General features: G+C 36.3%; 1 protein-coding gene across 4 annotated transcripts in view; it reads left to right on the top strand.

The window, feature by feature from the left end:
- Positions 1 to 1,252: 1,252 nt before the first annotated feature.
- TTLL7 (tubulin tyrosine ligase like 7) overlaps positions 1,253 to 24,075 on the top strand; it is a 119,102-nt gene continuing 96,279 nt past the window's right edge. For 3 of the 4 annotated variants that reach the window (XM_039838685.1, XM_039838686.1, XM_039838684.1), the window contains exon 1: positions 1,253 to 1,475. The gene's annotated coding sequence lies outside the window, so the exon portion shown is untranslated. The remainder of the gene's footprint in view (positions 1,476 to 24,075) is intronic. The other variant, XM_039838683.1, reaches the window with a different exon arrangement.

The raw sequence follows: 24,075 nt of genomic DNA, 5'->3' as shown, positions 1-24,075 counted from the left end.
ATTTTCCACTCAAATGGCTAACCTTGTAATCAGCTCTCTGTTCTGCTTCTGTAGACACGCTTGCTGAATAGGCTGCTAGGCAGGGTGACCTCGAGATCAACTGAAGACTCCCCTTTGCTTGTTCTATCTAGATAACAGATTTATTGCCTTTGCTTGTTCTGTCTAGATAACAGATGTATCCCCTTTTGCTTGTTTGCAGATAAGCCTTATAAAAGTAAGGTTATCCCTGAGCTTGGGGCCCAGATCTTCAGAGGCCTAGCTCTTCTGAGACCTCCAGTGTAATAAACCTGAGTTCTCCAACTCTGAGTGGTGCTTGGTTTCTTGCAGGTCTGATTTTTCTGCGACAGCTTGGGCCAAGGACCACAAAAGTGCTTTCACAAAAATTCAAGGGATGACTGTGAGAACTTCTCCGTCGGGGTCTATAAAGTTCATTTCATATAAGGACATGCTTCCCTCCCCATTCCCAAGACACTAATCTCTAAAATGGTTACCATGACCCTCAAATATTTTAAAAATTTCCTTAATAATCTTTTATAGATCTGTATAAGATTTCCTTAATAATCTTTTATAGGTCTGTATATGTTTCCTAAATCTTCATTTCAATACTGTGGTTCAATGTTTTCAGTAACACTGTGATTCAAAACTATCCCTCATTTCCTAATTTCTACAAAGGATGGGGATCTACTTGATTTTATTTTCTAACTTTCAAGCGGCCTTGGATACCCTTTTATTCTTTGTTACACAAAGATGCTAGGATAAAAGATTTGAGGAACCCCTTCAGGGACTCAAGATGCCCAGCTCTGTTTTGCGGTAATATGTGCACCATGAACTGGTACCATAGATCCCATGCTGGAACAAGAGGTGACACGAACAAGGCTCAGGCCACCTCCTTTCGCATCTTCTTAGGAGGGAACACCGCCCAGGCGACACCGCCCAGTTTCCCCAGTTGCTAGGTCCTCTGTTTGCCGCGTTCTAAAGGAGACCCGAGCGGGACCAAGGCAAACCAGGGGGAGGGGGGTGGTGGTGCTCGGAAAAGCCAAAAGACTGTTTTCTGTAAACAGCCAGGAAAGGAAGCCGCTCGCCTGACGGTCCCCGCTGCCCCCAAGACCTCCCCGCGCAGAAGGGGCTTAGGAATCCCCTGGTCCTTGGTTCCTCCCAACCGTCGCCGCCCCGACACGCCCTCGGCCTCAGCTCCGCGCCGCACGTCGCGCACCCCCGGTCGCAGCCCATGAATGGTCTAGCCCGTGGGTAGCCACCACCCCTTTCAGCAGCGACAGCTGCTCCAGCTGCTCCAGCTGCTCGGGGTCGAGCGCCGGAGCCCTGGTGGTGGCTGCACTGGCGGTGGGCGAGCGGAGGGGAGCACCAAACCACCAGCTCAGACTGCGGCCCGGGAGTGGCCGCCCGTGGGAAACCCGGACGCGCTGGAGCTGCCTGCAGCGGGGAGGCGAGGACCGGGGCTGGGGTTCCGCACGGGAGTGAGTACCTGAAGCCCTGAACCTCCCCGAATCCCCTTTACGCCCCCAGGTCCCTGAGGTCTCGGCCACCCCCTGGGACGGTCTCTGCTCTGGGGACCCTGTCCCCCTCGGGAGCGGCAGAACAGGGAGCTGCTGCTGTTAGGCTAATGATTCAGCACCATTTGTGACCCAGAGGTTTGGGCAGAATGGGGGAGGGAGGAGGACGAGGTCACTTGTGCTCTCACCCCAGTTTCTAGGCTCCAGAACCACCCGGGCGGGTGGGGTCGGGTGGGGTGAACAAGGAAGCTCCCTGCCGGTTTGTTCTGAAATTCTGTCCTTTTCACACATCCTGGTTTGAACCTCCCATGAATATGCGGTGCGATCTTCAAAGTGTGTCAGATTAGTGTCTCTTTCAAGCATGCAAGTCAAGTCTAGGGCCGTTGTCGATATATCTGTTTCTCTACTTCTTGCTATATTGTATATCTAATTCATGCCATCATCCACTTAATTTTACATCGCATGGCATTCCCCTACTAATGTATAAGAAGGATGCTGTATCAAAGTTGTCTTGTATCCAGGGTTCGTTTGATAGGTCCTGGCATAGGAGAAAAAGATTTAAGGTAGGAAATAATTATTTCAGAGTCTAGGCACTTATATATATTATTTCATTATATCATCACAGCAACTCAGAACCAAATGTGGAAAATGAGGAGCAGGGAATTTAAATTATGTGCTCTAGGTCACAGAACAGGTATTTGAATACAAATCTCCCTGACCCTAAAGCCCATGGATCTTTCACTGTATTAAGAAGTTTAGCTAAGTGTTCATATATATGATCTATTGACCATAGAATTAATTTTCATGGGAGTAATCTTAAACAACAGCAACAACAACCTGTAAACTTCCTGTATGTGGAATTATTGTTCTTTTAGTATGAAAGTAAGAACATGCTTTGAATTATGTGAAAACAAAAAACATTTTCTTAGGAAGCATATGCCAAAAGATAATATCTGGACAACACTGTTAGGTCATAACAGGAGATGTTCAACACATTTTTGGCAGTGATATATGGTGGATTTTCAAATGTTGGAGAAACCAATAAGGAAAGTTAAAAAAAATCTGGGTATCTTTCTTTTTAAAACTTTAGGATAACTGTAAGAACAGTTATCTAGTTCATGGAGTGTGTGATTGAACTGTTTTTTGTTGGGTGTGTCACCCCATTATAAGGTAACAGATAAACCCAGACTGATAATGTTATTCTCTTTCTTATGATTCTGTGATTTGCTATAGCAGATGATAATTCCATTTTACAGACTAAGGAACTGAAATACAAAGAAAGTTCAAAATCACCCAGTTAGTAAGTGGTGGATTCTGAACAAGCATGGACTCTTACAAAAATATGTGTGTTATAGCAAAATGTAGTTCTGTGGAGTAGGAAAGTGAATTGATTTGTTTTTGCCGTCCTTCAGAGTCAACAATTATAGGGACCTTGTGTGCTCCTTCTGCAAAAATAATGGAAGATAGGTTTTTCTTTGTCCCTTTCTTGGTCATTTGATTTGTTTTCATTTATGATTTATGTATTTTCTCTTAAGATACATAACTCTTGTTAATGTCTCAGGAGACAGGTTGCTATAGTACAAGTGCTCATTATCTTTAAGTGCTGGAATAGAATTTGATGGCAGACAGGAACATAGTCATTGTAGCTCACTGTTTCTAAAGTATTGAACCATTTGCATTGGAGAATCTTTTTTAAATTAATGGGGACATTGATAGACTAAAGCCCAGTGCCTAAATAAGGCCATAAAATGGAGGCACAAATTCATAGTTGTTATTCAGACAAGACCATAAGAGAAGTATGATCTTGTGATGAGTCTTAAGTTTGATTCCTAGGAGGTCATTTCTTTTTGTTCTTTATATGGCTGTAGACTATATTGTGAATCTTGGTGAGGCATCTTGCAGTCCAATCTGTTTAATCCCAAAAAGGACAGCAGAATTGGTATGAATGAGTAAGCAAAAAGAACATCACTGCTATTTCTGTTTTTTAAAGGAAAGTACATGGCCTAGGGATGGAAGGACAGTAGGAACATTTTAAAACAGGCAACATATTTTATTTAGATAACATCACTGAGAGTGTGAAATTAATACCAACTTGGCTTTAGAACTGCATTTTCACTGTCTCCGTGTTTCTTTCTCCTCTCTCTCTCTCTCTCTCTCTCTCTCTATTTGTCCATTGTCTAATAAATATTGTCTATAGACCATCTAAATCCTTGTCTTCAAAGAACTTAGTCTAGCTATAGAGACATTTACTTACACATGCGTAATTAACAAGATAATTAGAATTGGATTAATACCAGAAAAAGGTGATGCAAACTTAAGGTGTTATATAATACCTTAATAAGAAGGAGAAATAGTAAAGGCTGGGGTCATCAGAAGTTCGGGAAAGCCTTCTTCGAAGGAAGGGAATTAAATAACTCTGAAAGATGGGAAGGATTTCCATAGGCAAAGAGAAAGCCAGACAAACAGGTTCAGCTAAGACGTGCACATATACCGTTTGGATACACAGTAACAAATTATGAAGAACCTGGAATATCAGGCAGTGAAATCTGCTCTTTAGCTGGTAATCATAGGGAACTAGGTTTCTAAGTAGGCCAAATTTCTCTTTGGCTGGCTTTGCTCCCATTCTCCATATTTCTTGCTCCAAGCGCCCTTCCAGAAAATGGCATATTTCCTGGGTACTCATATTAAAAGGATTAGTTTTCAACTAAACGCAGAAAAAGTTTTTTTATGCAAGTAAAACGTGTCCTCTTCCAAAGAAGTTTGCCTTTTTAAAAGCTTTCCCTCTCCATTACAGAATTATGAACAATTTGGAAATTATAAGACTATAAAAAGAAAGAAAATCACCATAATCTTACTAACTAAAGTTAACCACTCTTAATATTTTGATGTTTCTTCCACCTTTTTTTCTTGCAGTTTTAATCATACTATATATATTACTTTTTATATATTTTTACATTAAATTTTATAATATTAATTTTCACTTAATTACAATTGAACAGTGAACATTTAAAATCCCTACATAATTTTCCACTAGGTTGATTCCTAATCATTGCTCATCATCACTATATTATTGATAGTAATAAACAACACTGTGATGAACATGCTTGCTCATGGCTCTTTTCTATATTTTGGAAATTAGTTCCTTAGGATAGAGTCTCAAAAATAAAATTTCTTGTTTAAAAGATACGAGTTATTAGTTTGACATTTCTTATTGAGATATAATTGACATATAACATTAGTTGCAGGTAAAACCGAGTGAGTCAACAGAGAGTCTGTACCCACCCGCTTGTGCAGTGAGACAATGAGAACTGATACTGGACTTTTCAGTGGAGAAAGATTGGCTATTTTATTGTGAATGGTGCTACCCGGTAGAACGGGAAGCCAACGCTCAAGAGCTCACTCCTCGATGGTTTACAGACAAGAGGTTTTATAGAGCAAAAATCATGAGTAATCATGAGTAAGGGGTTTAGGGTCATGGGCTATATTGATTGGTCAGTTCTGATGCAAGCTTTAGCAGTCTGATTTATTCAGCTCCTGGTGGCATCCTGTTCAGGTTTACGTGATTATGACTAGGTTTACGTGATTATGACTTTTCCAACAGAAAGAGAGGCCTGTAGGACATCTTGGGATTGTGGGTCAGTGACATTATCTTAAGAGCAGAAAGGAAAGAACAGAGCTATACATTTCATATTTAACAGTTTACATTCTTCTGTTATCTTAAGCAGAGTATAACCTCTGAAGCTTGCTTTATAAGCAGGCCTACCTGCCCCAGGACATGACTACATTCCAGTGCAGCTCTGGCTCTTAGCAAAGGCTAATTTAATAATTTTAACTAAAACTGAGCAACATTCTAATATATCTAGTCTTGTGATTTGCTGTCTATTTCAGATGTACAACATAATTATTCGAATATTTGTATATATTATGAAATGATTACCACAATAAGTCTACTTAACATTCATTACTACACATAGTTGCAAAAAAATTTTTTTTCTTGTGCTGCTTAGTTTGGCTATTTTATGTAAGTTTTGAAACTCTCCTGAATTCTGTGTGTTCTCTTTGGAACAGTTACATATTAAATATAAGATATTTGCATGTTAATAATAACATTCAATCCTGTCTGGCTCCTCAGATTATTCTTTCAGGCCACCTCTTCTTTTGAGGAGAAAGACTCCTTAAATCCTGGGGGCTGGGAGAAAGGCAGACAGTTAGGGCCACTGAGGAGAGAAGATATAAATAAAGTTGGAGAACAGGTTTGGTGAGAATGAGCAAGAGTTTATAGTCAGAGAAGGGATGTATGTGATAGACTACTTTCTGGTCCTAATCTTGTATTTGTGCCACATGCCCCCCCAACCGTCTCCACCTCCACCGCCTGGAGGACATCTATCTATTTCAAACTTCAGCTGCTTCTATTTTCCTCTATCTGCTAGCAAAACACATGAACTCACTCATGCACTCTAATTTGGAGAATCCACATAGGTGAGGGCAGGTGTTCCAGACCTCCCAGTTCTGAGCAGAAGCCCTGGTTACAGGTACAAGAGTATGTGGTGGACACTGAAGACACCACTCCCATCCTCCATGTACATTGCCAGAGATGGCCTTTGAGAACAGCAGCTACTGAAGACAAATAACATTCCCACTGTCCCCTCCAGGCTCTCCTCTGCTTGTTCTCAATATCCTCCATTGGAGGAAATTTCCCTCATGGAGGAAAGAAGCAGTGCCTCAGTTTCCTCTACCAGTTGTAGGGACATATGACCTCCTTAGACAAGCACATTGGCCAAGTCCCAGGATCTCACCTGAGCTTCATCCTTGTCCCACCCCCACCCTCTTTGGGAAGCTACTGAGGCAGGGAGGCTGTTAACTCCCTAAGGACAAGTGGAAGGTGAGGCAGGGGACATGAATATGTCTTGAGGGCACAAGGAGGCAGCAGAGAGGCAGGTTCTTATGCAGTCCTCTGAAACCTGAAAAGAAACAGTGAAAACTGAACCCTTGCATTACAAACCAAGAAGAGGTGCCCCTTCGCAGGATCTGATAGATGGTTTCTGGTGGAGGCTGGACATTGAGGTAACCAGAATGTTTTGGGCAGAATTTTCCCTGTGCTTAGTTGGGACCTATTCTTTAAAACTTTTTGCTTAAGCTTTTAGAAGGTGGTAAAACTATTTCTATTCTTTTCAGGCATTATTTGTCAAAGGTGAACTAGGCTTAGCCAACAGTTTCCCTAGGGCTAAATTAAAGTTAAAAACTTTAAATAGGTTTGCCTATTTATTCTCCACTATTTCTTATGTTAGTTCCCATTTAACATTTATCTGCCGACAAAGCCAAGGTACTGGGATTGTTAGGCTCTGGAAATGATAAATAAATTTTTCTCTTTTTACTTTTATTTTTAACTTGCAAACAAGTGGTTGGCCTATGTTTCCTTGACTCCTTTGAAGATTTAGTGTTAGGTGGTTGAATGGTCACTAGGTCTCTTCTGGGGCTGACCTAAAGATCTCTGAGAACTCCTTTCTTTTGAAATTGATGATATCCTTAGTCCACTGAGTATGCTGAATTTTCCACATTGCTTGATTTTTCTAAATTGGTTGTGACACCCAAGCTTTCAGACTTTTGTGTTATTTTGTTCCTTTGCTTAGCCCAGTGAAATGGGACATTATGTTTGACAAAGGATTATTTTGAACATTTCTCTCTTTTACCCACTACTTTGCAAAGTCTGAACTGGTGCCAAATCTAATTCAACAAGATGGCAGTAGCTGTTTTTATAAAAGTTTTCCTCTCTCTTCCATTAGTGTATTTGCAGCAAAGCTGACTTTTGAAAGTAAATTGGGCATTTGTAGATTTGGAAGATGGATCAGCAGTAATCGAGGCAGCAGCTTCAAGATTATTTCAAGGCTTTCTGTTTGATTTTAAGATTTTAGAATTTTAGGGCTGCTTAGATACACATCTCATTTAAGGTAGTACCATCTTTCTTTTGTAAGAGAAGTGGCCCACTTAAAATTTATTTGTGTAAAATCTGCTTTAATTGATGTGGTCCTAATACTACGTTTCACTGGCTTTGTGATATGAGTAGTCATACATGGAGAGTATGGTAGGAAAAGTCAACAAATGTGGATATACTTTGAATCATTGAATTTGATGGAAAAATTTTTACGTGTAATTTTGTCATCACTATTATTTAAAATTCATGTTTTCAAGGTACTTAATAAATAAAATCTGTAACAGTATGTGACGTTCATAGTGATTGCTAAAAAATCAAGACAATGATTTTAGCACACATTTTAGTTTATATTTAGAATCAGTCAGTCTGCAGTTACCCAACAAATATATGCTAGTTACTCTATGGAAAAGAAAGAGAAATTGAACATTTTCTATAATCAGCTTACTGTATGTGAAACCAGATGGAGGCATTTTCATTTAGCTTTAGGTTTGATCACATCCAAGATGATAATATTTAGTTACTTAGCATCTCTCAATCTAGAATCCTAAAGGATGGCGATATTATTTTCTCCATTTTAACAGTGTGAAAAATCAAGCCGGAAAGAGGGTGGGGCCGGGTTTGGGGAGAAGAAAACAGGCAAAATTTTCATGAGGAATCAAAGTAGGATTAGAAATTGGTCTACAGCTGCCATTTTTAGAAACTAATTTTGACACTAGAAGCTAGTATTTGCTATTATGTATTAACAAGAGGGTACCCTTTATTAATTTATTAGTTTTGCTGATTTTAGTTCTTTTAGGGTACTTGAAAAAGTAACTTGTCAAATTTATTGAATACTTTTCCCAATCTCTGACATCTACTTTTCATCCACATCTACTTCCCCCTTGTTCAATAAATACACATTTCAACACATTATTTTTGGAAAATTGAAACAAGTTATTTCTGGAACTTTCTGCAGAAATTAAAGGCAAATAGACATTTTAAATATTAAAGAAAGCTTTACGGAGGCATCAGGGATTCTTAAAATCAAGTGGACTGTATATATGTGGAAAAGCTTTTTCAGTTGTCAAAAATCATTGCCAAAAGAGCATTTTTGGCAGAAAGTAAAGTTCGCTGCTACATATGTTAGGGGGTTGTCATTTTGGAATAGGAGGTATTTTCTCTTTTAAAAATTTATCCCAGTACATATGTCAAGAGCTATTTTCATCCTTGAATAAGGAATTAAAGGTCAAGTATGTTCTTCATTAGTTATAGTATGGCATATTTACTTCCATAATGTGCTTGGAAGTGTATCTGTGAATTTTGTTTTCAGAGCCCATAAGGAACCAGAATAATAAACATAGGAGGGATTGAAGGTCCTAAAATGTAGCCTCTATTAGAAACAAAATTAAGCACGTATACTCAGCAATATCTATGAATATAGAGATTTATATCTGCAACTAAAATTACCTAATGGTAGTCTAACCTCCTTGATATAACTACATATTCTGCTAATATTAAAGTGATTATTATGTTTTCTGGAAGAAAAAAGCAATAACTTTTTTCAGAGTAGTATAAAAATATTGTGATTTATGTAGTTATTTGGGTGATCTCTGGCATTTTGTACGTATTATACAAATGCAACTTTTTCTTAAAGTTAATATTTTGTAGCATTGGTTATTGTTTATATAATTTTTTTACTGTGATAAAAGATATATACATGAAATTTACACCTTTAACCATTTTTAAGTATACAGCTCAGAAGTGTTAAATTATTCACATTGTGGTGAAACAGACCTAAAGAACTTTCAGATCTTGCAAATCTGAAATATTTTGTTTTTTTTGTATTTTCTTTTGAGTAACTATAAATAATATTTCATTTTAAATTTGTTTCCATGTTTTTGTTGTCATTATACAAAAGTTTGTGTGTTTAGCTTATATCTTGAAACCTTACTGAATTCACATTTTGGATCTAAGATTATATAGATCCTTTGAGTTTTTTTTTTGTAGACAATAATGAGTTTTTTTTTTTTTTATGCACTGGTGATAATGTCATTTCTTTCTTTTTTTCCAATGCATATGCCAGTTTTATTTCTTTCTTTCCAATGCATATGCCTTTAATTTGTTTTTCTTGCCTTATTACAATGTCTAGAACTTCGAGTATTGTGCCAAGTTAGAATGGTGAGAGTAGACATCCTTGCCTTTCCTTGTTTCCAATCTTAGAGGAAAATTATTCAGTGTTTTACTATTAAGTATGAAGGATGAAGTAATTTAGAATATTTTATCAAGATTTAACTCTAAGAGAGTACAAAAAATATTTGTATTACTGTCCTTTGATTTTGATTATTGTAAATGGCTTTTCTTTTGTACTTTTCCCCAGTACTTGTTGAGGTATAATTTATATATAGTGAAATATACAACTCGTGAGTTTTTAGAAGATTTTGGTAGATAGCGTTGCAGATATGTAGTTTGTATTAGTATGGATATTCAAGATGAGATAAAAAAGAATCTGAGAATATCAGTGAGAAAAAGATACAATGACATGAGCTAGGGGAGACATAGCTTACAAAATCTGTTTTCCGAAATCCTGCATATTTATTAGAGCTGGTCCCACATTTAATACTGATTTTTCTATCTTCCAGGCAAAGAGGAAAACACAAAAAGTTTAATGATTAATGGAAAAGCTCATCCATGAGAAAACAAACCAATTGCCTAAGAGGAACAAAGTTGTTCCTGTATAGAATCCAGAGTGAAATTTCTGCTATAATTTCTTTTAATGTGGATGCAGTGTAGTGTAATGCAAAATGTCCTCAGCATTGTTATAGTGAGATTCAGCAATGTTTGTTGGGGTATTTTTTTTATAGTATCCCTTAATATAGGCCCATGGTACGGCTCTGTGTTTTTGAGAGAAATAACCTCTCAAGATCTGATTATTTTCTTCTTTAACAAATGAGAAGAATATTTGCCTTGAGAGCATTGTGATGTAAGTAAAGATCACAGTGTGTGCTCAATAAATTATAACTGTTCTTCTTAAAGCAGTTCTGTGTGGGTGTGTGTGATGTTACAGTGTCTCAAAGAAGTAAGGTTTTGCATGTTTTAAGAATTTCTTCATACTTATTTTCTTACTTGAGATTTCCTGGAAATTACCTGCTATTATTTGTTTTCAGTCAAGTAAAGAATCTTGTGCTTTGAGAGTCTACGGGGCTGAGTAATAGGAGTTTCCTAAATATATGTATCAAAAAAGAAGGCCAGAGCACCTCTGCACTAAAGTAGGGTAAAGGAATGCCTAGACGCATTTTAAAACTTCCTCCAAAATCAATTTTGCATTTATTCCAGTACTCAGAAGAGTGGGTGATGGAAGTTCCAAACTTCTGGCATGAAATGTGGCTCCAAGTGTCCATTTCAGCTAGTGCAGTCTTATTTACAAATACAAGAGGCAGAGCTACCACCTTAACCTCTCTTAATATATTCTTTTTCTAGAGTGTGTTTTAAACCATCAGTCAAGTCTCTATCAAGGGAAAGAAAAAAAAAGTTGGGGTTTGATAAATTCTCACTTAGTAAAAGTTGAATTAGGCCCTAGACTTTTTTGAGCAGAGTAGTAAAATTAGTTTGTAGTAATTGCTGAGCATTCCAGAGGGTTGGCATACTTCATTAGCAGTTTCTTAAAGTCAACTATCAGAACAATGTAATGGGTGTTTGATTTTTTAAAATATTTTGAGTCTTTGGTCTAGTAGAATTTTCTTTCATTAGTAATCCCTTGAGAATTTGCCTTAAGCAAGTCCTACAATGTGTACACATTTTCCACATCATAAAAGCCTCGGACTAACCGAGGTTCACTGTGCTGTCTGCAGGCAGCCGAAACTAGAGTATGGTCTTTCTGTTTCAAGTGCTCACAAGAGAAAGAAGGGCCCAGATATTTCCTGTCCAAACTAATTTAGTGTAAAGGTCATAGTCTTAGGTTTGGAGTCAATTAGGTACTTTTAATATATGTGAAACTAATGAATAAATTAGAGTCAAGTTTATATCCTAGCCCCATAATTGTCTTGAAATGATATATAACTAATTTGATAATAATATAGCTAAATACCTTTCATACCACAAATTTCTATTTTCATCACTGCCAGATTAGAGGTTTCATGTTTAAATAAATGCCCATTTACTTATAATACATAAATAATATAACATTATATAATAATTAATATTATTAACATGTTGTATTATATTGTATGTTATAATAATATAATAAACTATAATTCATATTTACATTTCCTCTAAATACCAAAACACATCTTCCTTTATTGGAACACCTTCTGGTATAATTTCGACTTAAATTGATCTTTAAAAAATGAGTTATAAAATGAGTTACAAAAATCAATTATAAAAATATTTAAGTTTTAAATATTAGATTTTGCCACTTATTTATTAGTCTTGCTTCTATGGTTGACATTAGTAGTTTCTCATAGGAAAACTAGATGAATGTTTGATTTTTGGCAAAGAGCATTTCTTCTTTATAATATATAAAATCTTCATATGCTATTCTATAGGGTAATTAAAAGTGATTTCCTTCCTTTTTCCCTCCCAACCTCTCTCCCTCCCTCCTTTCTTTCTTCTATACTTTCCTTCCTTCCTTCTTTTCTATGACTATAATTTATGTCCCATTTGAGTTTTAGATATGGTTCTGTTTTAGGGACCCTTTGTTAATGCGAGTCCTCTAATTTGTGGGTTCTTGTTTGCGAGGAGACAGTTAAGTGGACTAGGAAGATGAAAAAGAAAAGCTTTTCTGGTTCATATAGTCTCCTGGGCACATTTGTAACTCTGTCTCCCTTTCTGACTGGTATCTGCATCATTTTTATCCTGATGGTCTACTTAGCAGCTGCCTCAGATTCCGTAATAGATAAAGTTCTATTATTTTAACTCTGTGATGTTTAATTACGTATTTGGTGGGTGAGATAGATGTTATGTAAAACCGAATGGACTAAATTGAGGAAAACAGGAAATTCATTGCTTGATTATAGGTGACCGGGAGGAATTATATTCAAAATACAAACTAAATATTTAGCATAGTATAGGCGAAATAGTCATATAACTCTTGTCAATGGAATTAAATGAATAAGGAAAACATTGCTGTATTCTAAAAACATACCTAAATTGTCCAGTCTTGGGACTACACTTTGGCTTTGCAAATTATTTCTTGCACTTCCTTTCACTGACCCTTTTTCTGGACTGAAAGAACCACGTTTTAAGTTGAAATTCAAATGTAGCAAACTCTGAGTTTTGTTTACTTCCATTCCTTCTGATTGTGCTCCAAGAGGAAATACTTGGCTTATGACCAATTCTTTACCCTCTTTGGACATCATCAGAATTATAGATACTGCAGCCTGTTTTTGCCTGGGATGAATCAGTGATGCTGTCTGCCAGTCTGCTCTAGCCACATTGACTGTTGACACTAATAGCTGGGCATGTAGTGTTAAATGAGGCTGCATACATTAGAAGATCATAAAAGTCATTTGCTCTGTGCCAAAAACTTGAAACAAAAAAGTGGTAGGTGATTTTCTTTTTCACCCTTTAAGATTATATAAGTTTGTAACTAGGAATTTTGAGGGTTAACTTTGCATAAAAACTGGCAGAATTTTTCACATGTATTCCTGAAATAGATTTTTATGGAGCACAATCTCTGGCATTCTTCCAATTTTAATTCTCATTTCTTCTTTCTTCCATTTCCTTATAAAAAATTAACCACAACCTTTTGAAAAACTTTTCTGTATAAATATGGCACGCTATGCATTTTTTTCCTTTCTAGATATCCTTTTATTAAAGGGCTTAAGATGTGTTAAAATGATGCTAATGAAAAACAAGCCATGGCATTGATGGTCATTAGCATACCAACTGTGTGTTGTTTAAGGTGCTGTGCTATGTCAAAAATCAACTTTATTGATTTTTGAGAAGAAGATAGTGCTCATAGAGAGTTTACAGTAGAGGTCAGTCATGGTAGGAGAGACTTGGTGAATCTGAATATGGATAGCAGTATAGAGCCAAATTTGGGGCTTGGCTGCAGAGAGGTAGAGAAATCAAGTTTTTAAGAAAGCAATGAACTTGATGTTGAACCTGGGTTCCAGCATTAGCTAGTACCTAACATGGCCTTAGGCAAATCAACTAATTTCTTAAATCTCAGCTTCTTCATTCATCAAGTGAAAAAACAGCCCTATTAAGTTGGCTGTTATGAAATAGCATTATTAAATAGCATTATGAAGGGTAAAAGAATTTAGAGTGTGAATGCCAAAGTAAAACATTTCTTCGCGCAAGTGGCAGGATACCAGTCTCACCATTTATGGCAATGTAACTTCATCCACTTATCTGTAAAATGGGAATGATAACATTGCCAGTCTTAGGGTTTGTAGATGTTACGTGAAATAATCTACATAAAGTGTTTAATGTTGTGCTTGGCACCGGGCAAATATTCATTCATTCACTCATTTAACAAATATTTGTCAAGTGCCCACGATGTCCCAGGTGCTCTCCTAGGTGCTTTTGGGATACACCTGTGAGCAGAATCAAATATAGTCCCTATTCTTGGCAAGTTTATAGGCCAGTGAGAGACATAGATTTCATTAAAAATCAATGTCTAATTACTATAAGTGCTCTGAAATAAAGGTACCCAGCGCTCTGAGGGTAATGTCAGGAAAGATGGGCTCTAACTAGTCAAAGGCCAGGAACAGATGAGGGCGGATTCTAGTCAGAAAGAATAGCGTGCGTACAGTCTGTGTAGTGGGAATATGCAGTGGTTACGAGACAGAGTAAAAGGAATGGTGGCTCAGAATCAGGCTGGAAAGACAGGAAATTAATAGGCACTGTTTCTGTTCGGAGTTCCAGCAGGGAAGTGGAACTATTAAGAGTGATATGGAATTAAGATGTTTATTGCTAGGGAGGTCAGAAGTCTACAGAGGGCTTGTATCTGCATCCAGTGGTGGGTCAGTGTGGCTGGCAGTCAGAAGGAACAACTGGACATGAGCTAGAATCCACTAGGACAAATTAGAACCCACAAGAATGAACTGGAGCCTGTACCTGACTCTTGCCCCCTCCAATCTTGACAATGTGGGTGACCTCCAAGAAGAGCTGGCATTTTTTTACCATGGAACTTCACACGTACCTGCCCCAGGGAGGCTAGATGTGCCAGGATCCGGAGAGTCTGAAGAAGATCTGGCCAGAGCTGGAGGCTCAGACGCTGCCCTCTGTCAAATAAGGGGAGCAAACAGATCAAGGTCAACATGTACAAGCTGCAGCAGTGCATGGTGCCCTATATTGACCTTCAGAGCATAAAGCTGCAGCTTTACCTCTGCCTTCAAAATTGCATGCAGATTTCTCTTGTGGCCTACTCTAACCTGAAACCATGTAAGGAAGGGATTTCTAGGAAATATTGTTAGCTTAGCTAAACTGATTAATACCACAGGCCTTTTTGGGAAAGGTCTTTTTTGGTTAAGAATGGGCCTTTAGATTTCATCAAATAGCATTTAAAAGCCATCAAAGGCTGGTTGGGGGAAGGGAAATGGGAGAGTAACATGAAACATTTGTGATCAAAATTGTATTTTGGAATTTGCATTGTAGAAAATGATGGCAGGAGATTAATACAGTAGTCCGAATGAGAGCTTAATGGTGTCTAGGACTAGATGTGGAGGTGAAGGGGATTGAAACAAGTAGATGAGTTCCAGAGATATTCAGAAGATAAGGAAAACAGTACTTGAGGATGGAATTGCTAGGGATTGAGGGAGCGTAAGATGCCAAGATTATGAGTTTGGTTTGAATATTCGGAGTTTGCAGTTGCATTTGAGAATTTCCAGATGGTAATGTTCAGCAGCAGTATGATGGTATTAGTCATTGCCATAGTTGTAGAAGCATCAGTAGTAGTTGTTAATATTATTATCATTGACTTACTTCCTAGGGGCCCAAAACCATTCTGATTTATTTATGAGTACTCACTGTGCTGCTCATTCCCTGGCATGGAATAGGATTAATTTTTTATATCCCTCTCTAGCTCTTTTACTCTCTGTTGGCACAATCACACATTTTCTACCCTTTTCCCAGGGCTAACCTCTCTACTTCAGTTAATTCTATCTTCTTCTAGTCCCTACAGGACCCTTGTTCAGGGGTCAGTAAACTCTTCTATAATAGTTCAAACGGTTTCTATTGCAACTCTTCAGTCCTATTTTTTTAGGACAAAGGCAGCCTTAGACAATACGTGAAAACATGGGAGGAGGCTGTGGTTTACTAAATCTTCATTTATAAAACAGGCAGTGCTCTGGATCTGGCCTATGGGCTATAGTGGTACCCTTGTGCCTAGTCCACTAAGTATTTCATCTCTTTAATTTTTAATTATTTTTAATCCACTGGCTCTCAAATATATATTAAGATTTTTTTTATCATATCTTAACCCCCTATCCCCAAATTTTTCCTTTAGACCTTCTTTCCCCTAAACTACATACCATCTTTCTTTTCCATTACTTCTTGAAGGTCATCTCTTCCTGCTTCTATCTAGTAAACTCTTAGTAATTTGACTTCTCCTGTTGCTGTCTCAAAAATAATTATAACTTCCACTCTTCTTAATAAGATGACTACTTCTTGATCTTCCCTTTTGATCTTTTCTTCTGTAGTATTTATATGGTTGTGTATAGTATACCTTTTTGGAATACTATACCATGTTTTCCCTTTGACTTCTGTAACCCTGGAGGCTCCTCATTCTCCTCCTGTCTCTGATGGTTATCACTACCTTTCTAAAAATTGAGGTAATGCCCACACAGACATATACACACAAATGTATGTAACTTATGTAGAATAAACTGCACAAATCTTAAGGGTACGGCTTGATGGATTTTTAAGTATATATACACTTTTATAGGCATCACCCAGATTAAGATATCAACATTTCCAGCATCCCAGACAGTCATCCTTCATGACTGTTTTCAATCAATTACTACTGATCGTGCCAAGAGGTAGCTTTTATTCTGACTTCTATAACTTTAAACTTAGTTTTCCCTGTTCTTGAACATCATGTAAATGAAATCATGCAGAATATATGGGCACACTCTTTTGTGCCCAGCTTCCTTCACTCATCATTATGCTGTGATAGTGTCCCATGTAGTTGTGGTGGTGTAGCTGTAGTTCATTCTTTTTTTTTAATTATGTAGTTTTCCATTGTATGAATATAGCACAATTAATTTATTCACTTTACTCTGGTTTTGGGCTGTTATTACTAAAGCTGTTTGAACATTCTTGTAAAGGCCTTTTGATAGACATGCCCTTATTGGAATTGTTGAAGTTTTGAGATAGAAAGTACCACTAAATTGGAAATGTCTAAAAGAAAAGTTTTGATAATATGGATCTGGAGGTTTATAGAGAGTTAGGAACCCAGAGTAGATGGTCTTCGTCCTTTCCCCGCATCATTCCTCTTCTTTTGTCCTCCTCTAACTTTTTATTTTTAGGATATCTAAACCATTTATGGATTTGTACAGGGCAGGGGGAATAAGGAGTTTATTACTAGAGATAACAGAGGCATCAAAACCTTAACAGCAAGGACTTAACCAAGGACTTTGTGCCAGGAACTAGAAGCTAAGTCCGAATGGGCTCCAAACCTGCAGGATCCAGACAGAGCTTCCAAGGAGTGTAGAACCAAGAGTCTAGCAAAATCCAGCAAGTGCAGTGGAGTTGACTGGGAATGAAAGGTTTCAGCAGTGTGGCACTGTGCATGTGAACCATATTTAACCATTCTCTACTAATTCCATCAAAATTACTTCAAAAAATCCCCAAAACAACTAAACAACAATCTAAGTAAATATAGAATACCTGTAATGCAAATATGACACATAAAAAATAAACAATATAAGCAACTATAGTATACTTACTGTGCAATAGCAAATCTCCTCGCACCACTCACCCAAAACAGATTGCCATTCCTAAAACCTTCATAGAAACTGGATTCCAGGCCTTCTGAAGAGTCAGTGTTGATATTTTAACTTATTTTTTTATATGATAACTGGGCCAGGGGAGCTAGTCTCTTGGTTGAATTTAAAGACAGTGTCTGTAATGGAGCTATCATCAGGTAAGTGATACTTGAAGTCTTAGACACAAATAATATAATTTAGGGATAACTGTTGAGTAGATGCCCTCAGGTCCTCCCCATGTCCCTGGCACCTTATCACTTCCTAATGCTCTCTGTGCTTCCAACTGCCTGCCAACATTTGCTTTTCTTTCCCTAAGGACTTTTGAGCTCTTTTTTGGAAGCTATGGAACTAGAATCCTCTTTCCTTTCAGGACTCCTTCACCCCACTTCCACCCAAACCCCCAGAAATGCTGGAAGTGCCATGGAATTAATATCCACCCCACACATACAACAGCCCTCAACCAATGATTGACCCCTGAGTTGGTTAACTCTGAAGCAGTGTTTTGTGTTTTATACTGGTTCCCAGAGTTTCCTAGTGAATTAAGCTCCAGCTGCCCACAATATACCTGGCTTTATAACCACCCATTACTGGCTTCCTTCCCTTCTCTGTCTCATCTCTCTGCTCCCCTACCAGCATTTCCCGCACTTCACAAAATAAACTGCTTGTATTTGAACACTCATGTTAAGGTTTGTTTCTGAGGAACCCAAACTAAGACAGATCTCTTGAATAATACCTGCAAGTAAAAAGATCTCTTGAATAATAAGGCACAAAGAAGAACTGCATTTTTTTTTTTTTTTTTTGAATAGCAATTATTTTAATTTTCAACTGCTTCCTGAAATTTCTGCTTGGATGTGAAGTTAATAATCTGGAACGTGACATAGCCAAACTGAAATCCTAATTTAAAAAAGACTGCTCCCACATTGATTAGAAAAATAAGAATTTTAGGATTTTGTCCGTGTGCTTTCATTTTATTTGTAACTAAGGGGACTGGATTTTAAATGAATTCAGTATGTACTGTGTGTTCCTAATTTTCTCTGATTCGAGGTGTGAATAGCACCTCATACAAATATAACTTATGCTGTAACTTCACTGCTAGCTATTTTTATTTGATGATCTGAGTCTTGGCTTGAATTCCTGGAATCTGGGATTGGTTAGTTTATATTTGAATTTACTCTAGAAGGTTTAACCTCAGAGATAGTTCAGCACATATTACAAGTACCAAAATAAACACAAAATGTTGTAATTCACAACCAAAATCCTGTATAATACCTAGGAATCAGTCTCTTTCAGAAGTAGCCAATTTTATATATTATTTTAAGAGGGTTTATTAATACTGTATAGTGAAATTCATCCTGGCATATGATTCATAATTGATGATTTTAATATTTTGCTTTAAAATATTTTGAACTTTCAAAAAACATGCAATATGACATGTAAAGCAGATAGGTGGTGAATATAATAACTAACTGATGGTCTCTTTGTTTAGGTTTAGCAAATAAAAGCAAATGTTCTACTCTTTACCATTTATTTAATCATGGTAAAATGAGTGATATTATTTAATTTATTATGAATCATTCATATCCTTACTCAAATAATGATGTGCCTCTCATTCCAGTAAAAGTTCTTCATAGTCAGTTTTAAAGACCACGCAATAACTCATTGTTTGGCCATTTTATAATTTACTTAATTTCTCTACTGGGAACATGTAGGTTGTTTTCAGTTACAGGTATAAATAGTGGCTTGATGTACATTACTGTTTACAAATGTGTCTCAGCATTTTGGATGACTTTATTAGAATTGATTCCTAGAAGTGAAGTTAAGTCAAGAACATAAACATATTACATAATTTAGGCATTTGCTATACTTCCTAGTTGCCTTCCAGAATATTTTTAGTAAGAGATAAGACTTATAGGCTACCTGAAAATAAGCAAACTAATAAATTGTTTTGTTTGGTTTCAGTTGTTGGGATTGTAATTTCCTGGTCTCAGTTTTCTGATGTTAATAGTATTAAGGTTAGTGGGTTGTTCTTCATTTGATGATTTATGTACCTAACAGCAATATATTTAATTTTATGTGAGATATTTTTGTAAATAATATTTCAAACTTAGTAATGTAACAGTGATTGGAGTCAGTATAATCTGGAGAGTAAACTGCAAAATTTAACCAGTCTGTCATGACTGACTTGTTCTAGTATATTTATGTTCTCTATGGAAACTTAAATATTTGATTTATCAAATTACTATATTTCCTACATGGTCATTTTATTTTATTTTATTATTTTTTTAAACTTAAGTTTATTGTGGTAACATTATGATACAATTATATCATTTTCAGGTGTACATTATCATTTGACATCTGTATATTCTATTGTGTGTTTACCACCCAAAGTCCAGTTTCCTTTAGGTACCATATATTCGATCTCCTTTATCCACTTCACCCTCCCCTCTACTCCCTATATATAAACCCCTTTACCCCGTGTACCTCCCCCCTCCTCCCTCACCCCACTAGTAACCACTAGTCTATAGTTCTCTGGTAACCATTAGCCTATAGTCCATATCCACGAGTCTCCGTTTGTTTGTTACATGGTCATTTTATTAAAAATGAAACTAAGAAAAATTATGTAACCAGGAAAATACTGATATTGAATGTCATCAAATTGGTATTCTTAATACATTTCTAAGAATATCCATGTTTACTTTGAGAAAATAATTGTAAACAATAAAATTAAATATAATTTTTGCAGTGATTTAAAATTATTACTTTAATTTGAGAAATATTTATGGAGTGCCTGCTATGCTCCGAAGGTGTTTCTGTATTCAAAGGAAAATTACTCTCTATATATATTTTTGTTGATTCCCATTATGAATAAGTAAGCATGTTCTCATTCTCAGAATAAAGATTTTATATTGAAATAAACATCGATTTATCTTTAACTCATTCTTGTCATAAATAAGAATACATTGTATAAAAATAAATAAAATATAAGATTAAATAAAGGACAGACAGGGAGACCCTTTAAACAACTTTAATGTTCATTATTAATCCTTACTGCAATTTATACCTCCTTGGGTGAAAGAAATGTTCATTTGACAGTTATGTAGATTGAATTATTATGAAGTCAGCAGTCCCATTTTCCTTGACAACATAAACTCTGAACTGTGTGTGTGTGTGTGTGTGTGTGTGTGTGTGTAGGGATAATCATGAGGAAATCCTAAGTTGAGAAAGATATCTCAGTTCCCTAGCCTCAGTGTCACAAGAGGCCAAAAGAAATAATTTTCTAGGCCATACCTAGGTGACTTCTATTAGTGTATGTAATAAAACTTTTTCTGCTTGGAATTCAGCCATTTTACAGTCTCATCTAACTAGAACCCAATTGAGAGTCAAGAAATAGATGTGATTGACTTCTGATTAGCTAAAGTGGAGTAATGTCTTCATTGAAAACATGAATTTATATACAATATGTTTGCCTTTGGATCTCGTTTTCAAGTTCTTGCACTTTTGGTGGATGGGCGAGGAGTGGAGGGCAATGAGTAAGGAGGGCAGAGAAAACGTCAGGCAACTTCATTTTGAGATTAGGTGTGATGGAGGATATGTTCTCAAGACTCCAGTATTTTTCTGATGTGATAACGTTATATATAGCCAGAATCACAACTATAGGCAACCATGGTAATTGGCCTTGCGTGATTATTTGCCACCATGATTATTCTTTTTGACAATGCCCATAGTCATGGTGCTTTTTCACACTTTGCTCTAAACCAGTCAGTTCCCTCCAGCAAAGCTGTTGCTTTTCATGCCTTGCCCAGCCCTGGTGGAACTACTGCACTGTTGCAGCTGGAGGGGGGTGATGTTCTTACCCCCAGGTACAGTAGTTTTTCTTAAATAAAAGCTTCTTCATTTGTATGCCTCTGGTCATTTTCAACAGTCTGGAAGTGGCTGTTTTTGACAATTTTGTCCAGTTTTATCTTTTTTTCTTTTTTTTTTAAGAAGAATTACTTAACCTCCTCACTCTACTATTTTGGAAGTTCTGTATTCTGGGTCCAATTTTAATTGGACTGTTGAAAGTTGTATTTTGAGTGAGGCCTGAGTAGAAAACCTATCTAGATCACGAATGACCTAAATTATAGTAATTTTTCTTCCCTGGGGCTAAAGATTTTAGAATTTTAGAGCAAGAAGCAGTCTTAGTTCCATTTATTTATTTATTTATTTATTTATTTATTTATTTATTTATTTATTTATTTTTTAGATTAGTAATTGGAAATAATAGTGCCTTGTGCAGTTACCACACAGATTGTTGGTATCAGAGCTGGGTTTGGAAATGTATCACTCATGTGTCAATCATTGCTGCCCCTCTCCTTGTGCAGCTGCAGGTACTGTTTGTTGCACTTTCTCTTCAGACTCAACCCTTTGCCCCTGAGCTAATCCTGTCCAGGTCAAAGAGTACATGAGGATTCTCAGTCCTGCTCAAGCGTTATGTCTGACGTGAGTTGTGCTGCCTTGAACCAGAAGCTTGGGCATGGAGCCTAGTGATCTTATTCAAGCCCTTGAGATTCTGATGTACATTCAATTTTGAGAGTAAAGGCTCAAAAGGTGGTTGAAGTTGTCATTAGTTTTATACACTAGAAATTTTGATAGCCAGTTTGCTGCCATTTTTCATCACAGTTAAGATTACATTCATTTTAAGACATGGCATTGTTTTTATTTACTTGGGAAAAAAGCCCTCTGCAATTTTAGCTATAAAACAATGCTTTCTTAGTATTACAATTTTATTTTATGCATGTTAAAGAGCTTTTTAAAGGTAATATTAAAAATATCACTTTATGCATACGAAAAGAGAAAATATAAGTAGAATAAATTGATTGAGGCATTCCTCAAACTTCTTCACATTAAAAGAGAGGCATTAAAATCTCTTCTTATTCAAAGTTCTCATTGTCCATGTTTTTTAAGTACAACATCATCCTTTGTATTAACAAGAGTTGGTGATGTGACATTCTTTAAAAGAGAATTCTGTACAATTCCTGGGTTTTCCTTTCAGCCTCTGATACTGATTCCGCAAATTTTGATATGTATGCACAGGCACTGATAGCTATGTTAGGACTGCCATCTGGCTGGCAGTGATTATAAGATACATCACAATTTTAGATGCTTTTCAATGTTAAAAACAAAACAAAACAGTATGGCTTAGAATCGAAATATGCTGGTAATTATAGAATAGTCTATTTGTCTGCTCATTTTCTCACTTCTAGAGATAAATCCTATAGATTATTCTTTATACAACTGTCCTTATCTCTTCTTTTTATAATAATTTAGCATTCTTAGTTTAGGCCTTGGTTATATTGAGGTTGATACATCTTTTCCTCCAGTAACTTCTTGCCTTAAAGTATATTTTAAATCATATTTTTAGTCTCATGAAATGTAGCTGGCGTATGGAATAATGAATATATTAGTCAGGGTTCACTAGAGAAACAGAACCAATAGTAAGTATATGAAGATAGGGAGGGAAGAGTGGAGAGAATAGGAGGAGAGAGAGACAGAGAGAATGAATAACACATGAAAATGAATTAGCTTATCCAATTGTGGAGGCTGGCAAGTCCAAAATCTGCAGGGTAGGTGGCAAGCCAGAGACGCAGGGAAGACTTGATGTTGCAGCTCGATTCAAAGACAGCCTTGGGCTGAATTCCCCTTTCTTGAAGGACCTCAGTCTGTTTTCTCTTATGGACTTCAACTGATTAGATGAGGCACACCCACATTTTGAAGATGCCAAGTGCTGCGGAGAATGCAAGATATATGCATTGTATAGGAACTGGTATTCTAGTTGTTTAAAGAAGATATTCAAGTATATATTTAATTTAATCAAACAATAGCAGAAAACAATAATGTAGATAGAGATAAAATTTAAAATTACACACCAAATGTATATTGCTGTTGTAAGATTCATCTTTTCCATGTTCTTGATGAAAGCAAATCTTATTTTCTTTAAGAAATTGACTAGGAAGATATAAATGAAGCTTTTGAAAATAATCTGTTAGTATAAGTTCCAGCAATGTAGCATGATCACCAAAGCCAGTTCAGGACAGAAATAGATGACAACTTTGTGATATATTGATTATAATTTTCCTAAAGAATATACATTTTTTTTCTAGTCAGACTTGTATACATGGATAATTTCGAATACTAAGTAAGACTAAAAAATAATAAATCCAAGTCCCATGAAACTCAACTGGAAGTCAGCTCTGTTGACTTCGTATAATACTTTATTTCTAAAACAGATGCTTGTAGATATATGGTTATATATCATTTTATAGATAATTAGGGCCAACTTTTATGAATATATGTATAGTTGATATAGTCACTATATTAATATGTTTTGGGCGATTTCTTGTCTTTTAGGTAGTTTTGGATCTGCTAAGTCACTTCTCTGTATAGTTGATATAGTCAATATATTAATATGTTTTGAGTGATTTCTTGTCTTTTAGGTAGTTTTGGATCTGCTAAGTCCCTTCTCTGAAATAAAAATGGATATTTGAAGGCAAGACACATTTTTTTTCTCATTGGAGCACCTAATAAATTGATGGGTATTAAAAAATGTTTATTGCCTTAATTAGAAATGTAATAAAATAGTGAAGGGATAACTAAACTTTTAACAGATTTTTGATACATCTTTATTAAAATATTTACTCTGTGAGAAGAGAAGGTAAAAGTCGAGAAGAAAAACAATTTAAAAAAT

This window comes from Pteropus medius, unplaced genomic scaffold (assembly GCF_902729225.1).
Source record: "Pteropus medius unplaced genomic scaffold, Ma_sr-lr_union100, whole genome shotgun sequence".
NCBI lineage: Eukaryota > Metazoa > Chordata > Mammalia > Chiroptera > Pteropodidae > Pteropus > Pteropus medius.
This window is presented reverse-complemented; position numbering and strand designations above follow the sequence as displayed.